Genomic DNA, 6,668 nt, shown 5'->3' with positions numbered 1-6,668 from the left:
TTCCACAGGGAGATGGCATGCTTTGCCATAGACTAGGCGATAAGGAGACATGCCAAGAATAGTATCATAAGTTGTTCTATATGCCCATAGTGTGTCATGAAGCTTAATAGACCAATCTCTTCTGCTCGTCTTCACCACCTTCATCAATATGTGCTTGATTTCCCTATTTGCTAGCTCAACTTGCCCGGAAGTCTGAGGGTGATAAGGTGTAGCTACCTTATGCTTCACCCCATACTTGGCTAATAGGGTTTCAAAAGGTCTGTTGCAAAAATATGTACCTCCATCACTGATTATGGCCTTGGGCACCCCAAATCTTAAGAAGATGTTCTCTTTAAGAAACTTGAGAACCACCCTATGATCATAGTGTTTACAGGGGATTGCCTCAACCCATTTAGAAACGTAGTCCACCCCCACCAAGATATAAGAGTTACCAAAAGACATTGGGAAAGGTCCCATGAAGTCAATGCCCCAAACATCAAAGAGATTAACTATTAGAATGGGGTTCAAGGGCATTTAATTTCTTTTTGTTAGCTTCCCGAGTCTTTGGCATCTATCACAGCTCCTACACATGGTGTGGGCATCTTTGAAAAGCGATGGCTAACTAAACCCTAATTGCAACACCTTCATGGTTGTTTTTTGAGAGGCAAAGTGGCCTCCACAAGCACTCTCATGGAAATGGTTGAGGATTCCTTGTTGTTCTTCTTCAGGGACACACTTCCTTATTATTTGATCTGCACAATACTAAAAAAGAAAAGGCTCTTCCCAATAATAGGCATGAATCTTTGCAAAAAAGTGCTTCCTATCTTGTGTTTTTCACTCACTTGAAACTTCACTAGTAATGAGATAGTTAGCAATATGAGCATACTAAGGAGTTTTTTCTAGCAACATAAGTGATTCCTCAGGAAATTCATCATTAATAGGTAAGACATGGGAATTGTGTGCTAAAAATGTCGGTCGCAAATATCTGGAAGTACTCAGGAGGATTTCATAGGCATGCAAGATGGGCTGCGAAATTTCGCAAGTTGAAGGTCTCCATTTCGCATCCAAAGGCCTATTTCGTAGCGATCACCTTGTGATTTCGCAGCATGCGAAATTGGCCTTCAGCTTGGTGTGATTGGCTTCCAATGGCTATGACTTCTTCATTTCAACTCCGATTCACGCACCATTTGAACCGTTGGATTTATGACTTCCCTAGCTTCAAAAAAGACATATAGTATTCATGAAATAGACTCCAAGAAGTGCTCCAAAAGTGTCCAACAGTTGTTGTCCTCTTGAATTCTTCATGTTAGATTTCTCTCTTTGCTTTCTCTCCTTGCATTCATGATTTGCTTTTGGCAAAGGACTATAAAGCTTCAAGGCTTGAGTTCTTCATATAAATGAGCCTCCAATTTCTTTGCCATGGATTCCATATAACTCTCCTCAATCTTGGATTGCTTTGGTGATCAAAATACTATAAAAAAACACCAAAACTTGCACAATTTGATTAGAAACAATTGTAAGGGTCCTTACTATGCTAGTTGAGTTCAAAAGTAATAAGTACTACTCAAAATTGTTTAAAAGAGTTAATTACAAGCTATAAAATAACACTTTTTGAGTAGTAATCAATGACCAAATCTAGGTCATGAACTAAAGGTTTTAGATGCTATGTGTAACTTTGGGTTGTGTCTGACATGAACGAATATAGGTTGTGATCTTAAGGCTCTAAATGTTATGAATAACTCAGGGCTATAGTTGATATGAACAACTCTTGGTTGTGAGCTCAGGGCTCTAGATGCTATGAACAACTCATGGCTGTGGATGACATGAATGACTCTGGCTCATGAGCTCAAGCCTCTAAATGCTATGAACAACTCAAGGTTGTTATTGACTTGAAAGACTCCAAGTAGTGAGCTAATGGCTCTAGATGATATGAACAACTTAGGGTTTTCAATGAAATGAATGACTCAAGGTCGTGAGCTTAGGGCTCTAGATCTTATGATTAATTCAGGGATGTGGATATCATGAACTGTTGTGGGTTATGAGCTCAGGCCTCTAGATACTATGAAAAGCTCAAGGCTAGGATTGACATGTATGACACTAAGTTGTGAGCTCATGGCTCTAGATTCTATGAACAACTTTAGGTTATGGAGGATATGTACGACTCTAGATTATGAGCTCATGCTTCAAGATACTATGAATAGCTCAGGGTTGTTATTTATTTGAAAGAATTTGGGTCGTGACCTTAAGGTTCTAAATGCTTTGAATAGCTTAAGGTTGTCTTTAATATGAACAATTCTGGGTCATGAGCTCATAAAATCTTGACAGTATAAATAATTCAAGGTTACGGATGACATGAACAACTACGGGACATGAGCTCAGGCCTCTAAATAATTTGAAGAGCTTAGGGTTGTGGTTAACATGAACAAATCCAAGTTGTGAGCTCACAGCCTTAGATCCTATAAATAATTAAGGGTTGTAAATGACATGAATGACTCCGAGTCATGAGCGCAGGCCTCTAAATACTATGAACAACTCAAGGTTGTGGTTTAAGTGAAAAACTCCAGCCCATGATCTTAAGGCTCTAGATGCTATGAACAACTATGGATGACATGAGCGACTCCGGCTCTTAAGCTCAAGCCTTTAGATACTATGAGTAGCTCAAGCCTATTGTTGATTTGAAAGACTTTAGGTCATCAACTCAAGGCTTTAGATGCTATGAATAGATTAGGGTTAGGGGTTGAAATGAGTGACTCCAGGTCATGAGCTAAGGGCTCTAGATGCTATGAAGAAGTTAGGGTTGTGGATGACATAAGCGACTCCAGGTCATGAGCTCTAGCCTATAGAGACTATGAATATCTCAAGCCTATGGTTGACATGAAACACTCTAGTCATGAGCTCAAGGCTTCATATGCTATGCACAGTTCAAGGCTTTGGTTGATGTGATTGACTCTAGGTCATGAAATCAAGGTTCTAAATGCTATAAGGAACTTTAAGTTGTGCATGACATGAATGACTATAGGTCATGATATCAAGGCTCTAAATGCTATGAACAACTCAGGGCTATGGTTGATATGAACAATTCCTAGTTGTGAGATCAAGGCTTTAGATGTTATGAACAACTCAGGGTTGTGGATGACATGAATGACTCTAGCTCAAGAGCTCAGGCCTCTACATACAATGAACAACTCAGGGTTGTGATTGACTTGAAAGACTCCAAGTCGTGAGCTAATGGCTCTAGATGATATGAACAACTTAGGGTTTTCATTGAAATGAATGACTTGGGGTCGTGAGCTTAGGGATCTAGATCCTATGATTAATTCAGGAATGTGGATATTATGAATTACTACGGGTTATGAGTTTAGGCCTCTAGATACTATGAATAACTTAGGGCTGTGATTGACATGAATGACACCAGGTTGTGAGCTCAAGGGCTCTAGATTCTATGAGCAACTTTAGGTTATGGAGGAAATGTATGACTCTAGCTTATGAGCTCATGCCTTTAGATACTATGAACAACTCAGGGTTGTTATTTATTTGAAAGAATTTGGGTCGTGAGCTCAAGGTGCTAAACGCTTTGAATGGGTCAAGGCTGTCATTAATGATTACTACTCAAAAAGTGCTATTTCATAGCTTGTAATTAACTCTTTTAAATACTTTTGAGTAGTAGTTATCACCTTTTAACCCAATTAACATATTAAGAACCCTTGCAATCAATTCTAATCAAATTGTGTTAAGTTTTGGTGTTTTGATAGCTTTTTGATCACCAAAGCAATCAGAGATTGAGGAGAGTTCTTTGGAATCCATGGCAAAGGAAAGCTCAGAAACATGAAGAACCGAAGCTTTGAAGTCCCTTTCCATAAGCAAATCCGAAATGCAAGGAGTAAAAGATGTCTGGACAGGGTGTCCGGACACACCTCCGGAGGGAGTTGTTCCGGATAGGGGAGCGCCGCCATATGTCCTCTTGAGGAATCCAGATGGAGTTGTTCCGGATAGGGGAGCGCCGCCATATGTCATCCTGAGGAATCTGGATGGAGTTGTTCCGAATAGGGGAGCGTCGCCATATGTCCTCTTGAGGAATCCGTATGGAGTTGTTCCGGATAGGGGGAGCGCCGCCATTTGTCCTATTGGGGAATCCGGATGGAGTTGCTCTGGATAGCAATGCGCACTCCGTGTCATCAGGAGGAGGGTCCCTACACCTTGCACACGCAGACGGTCCCCCTTGCGATGTTTCATCTTCTCTGGATATCTCACATCCGGAATTCTATCCCGGCCAACATTCCACCTTCTCCGGATGTTTCACATCCGGCACCTGATGCCGGATGGGAGAGGAAGGCGTTTCAACTTCCCCGGATAGACATGTCCGGATCCTCTGACAGTGCTTACTCGGAGAGTTTCGCAGCTATTTTGCACAGTGCCGCGGTGTTCTCCTAAAGCTTCCTGATATTTCCGACCGACATTTTGAGATATTTTGGGATATTTTGCTTTAGATATTTGAGGTCTAAATCCCCAAACTCTCCTTGTAATCCACCTATCATAGGATTCCTTGTCTCCTGGAGCTTGTTCTCGAAGACAACTTTTTGTATAGTTTTAAAGGAAGTAAAATACAAAGATTTGCTCTGCCTTACCTACTCATTTTGATTGTATTTTTCTCACTAGCCAAACAAGCTCTGAGCATGTTTCCTCGTAGAATGAGTGGCTAGACTTTTTGTCTCTTGGAGCTAAGGTAGTTAGGTAAGGTGCCGAGTGCAAGAACTAGTAGTTTTGTTGTTTCAGTTGTTAATGAAGAGAAAGTGTGACCCGTTAATGGTTTCTATGTTTTTAGTTAACTTAAAACGCCTTTAAATCACCTGGGCCAACACTTGATAAGGCAAGTGATCTTCATCCATTGAGATGCACTAGTTTATCTCTTGTGAGCCTTTGGGAGGTGATTTGAAGGTAGGATTTTCTAGAATTGCCAACACTTGGTAAGCTTTTGGACTCTAAGGAGACATCCATTAGTTATCTCTTGCGAGCTTGAGAAGGGAAATCCAAGGTTAAGGATCATCTTGAATGGCAAATGCTAGGTGAGAGGCATGAGCCATTGCAAGGTGAATCAGTGAGAGGGAGTTAGTGTTGAAATCCATAAAGGGGAAACATCTGTACCATACCGGTTAAGGAATTAACTATATGCTAATTCTCTAATGCGAGGAAAAGATTCAAGTGATCGGAACTCTATTTTTGCATAAGGAGCCTGACCCCAGTGAATCTAAAACTCCAAGAAACGTTTTTCTTTATAAGTAATTCTCATTACTTTCTTTTTAGTTAGCTTAAAACCAATCCTTTTTCAACTAAAGTTTATGCTTTCTTTTGAAGCTAACCTTGAAATGAAAAACCATCAATTCAATTTTGAATTAATGTCAATAGTAAGTTGAAAACCCTTCCCAGTGAACGATCCTAGAGCCACTATGCTATATTAGCTTAGGCTATCCTAGTGCATGGTGATATAGGTTATAAATTTTGTTGATTACTCCTGTCTGAGGACCAAACTCAAGGTACACCAGCTAGGCACACAATCAGCTACCTTAGTATATGGTGAAATAAGTTTATAAATTTTGTTTGTAACTCCTGTCTGAGGACTGAATCAAAGGTACACCAATTAGGGACGAATCACTAACATGAATGACTCTAGGTTATGAGCTGAGGGTTCTAGATGCAATGGGCAACTAGGTTGTGGTTGACATGAATGACTATGGGTCATGAGCTTAGGGTTCTAGATGCTATGAACAACCCAGAGCTATGGTTGACATGAACAAATTTAGGTTGTAGGCTAAGGGCTCTAGATTAGCATAACAAATAAGGGCTATAGATGCCATGAACAACTCTGACTCATTAGCTCAAGCCTCTACATACTATGAATAGCTCAAGTCTGATATTAACTTGAAAGACTCTGGGTCATGAGCTCAAGGCTCTAGATGTTATGAGCAGCTGAAAGTTGTGGTTGACATAAATGACTATGGGTTGTGAGCTAAAGGCTCTAGATCCTATGAATAATTTAGGGTTGTGGATGACATGAACAACTCTGGGTCATGAAGTCAAGCCTCTAGATACTATGAATAGCTCAAGGTTATGGTTGACATAAATGACCTGAGGTTGTGAGCTTAATGCTCTAGATGCTATGAATAGATTTGGGCTGTGGATGACATGAGTGTCTATGGCTCATGAGCTCACGCCTCTAAATACTACGAACAACTCAGTGATGTTATTGACTTTAGAGACTCTTACTCATGAGCTCAAGGCTCTAGATGTTATGAATAGCTTGGGGCTATGGTTTACATGAATGACTTTGAGTCATGATCTCAAGGCTCTAGATCCTATGAATAATTTAGGCTTGTAGATGACTTGAACGACTCCAAGTCATGAGCTTAGGCCACTAGATACTATGAAAAGCTTAGGGTTGTGGTTGACATGATGGCTCCAGGTCACGAGCTCAAAGGTTTAGAAGCTATGAGTAGCTTTAGTCTGTTGTTAACATGAATGACTACGAGTCATGAGCTCAAGGCTTTTGATGTTATAAACCACTAAGGGTTGTAGTTCATGTGAATGACTCTTGGTGATGAGCCAATGCTCTAGATTCTACAAACAGCTTTAGGCTATGATTGACATGAATGACTATAGGTCGTGAGCTCAACGCTTTAGATGCTATGAATAGC

Source organism: Vitis riparia, unplaced genomic scaffold (assembly GCF_004353265.1).
Source record: "Vitis riparia cultivar Riparia Gloire de Montpellier isolate 1030 unplaced genomic scaffold, EGFV_Vit.rip_1.0 scaffold205_pilon_pilon, whole genome shotgun sequence".
NCBI lineage: Eukaryota > Viridiplantae > Streptophyta > Magnoliopsida > Vitales > Vitaceae > Vitis > Vitis riparia.
The sequence above is the reverse complement of the archived record's forward strand: the minus strand, read 5'-3'. Positions refer to the sequence as shown.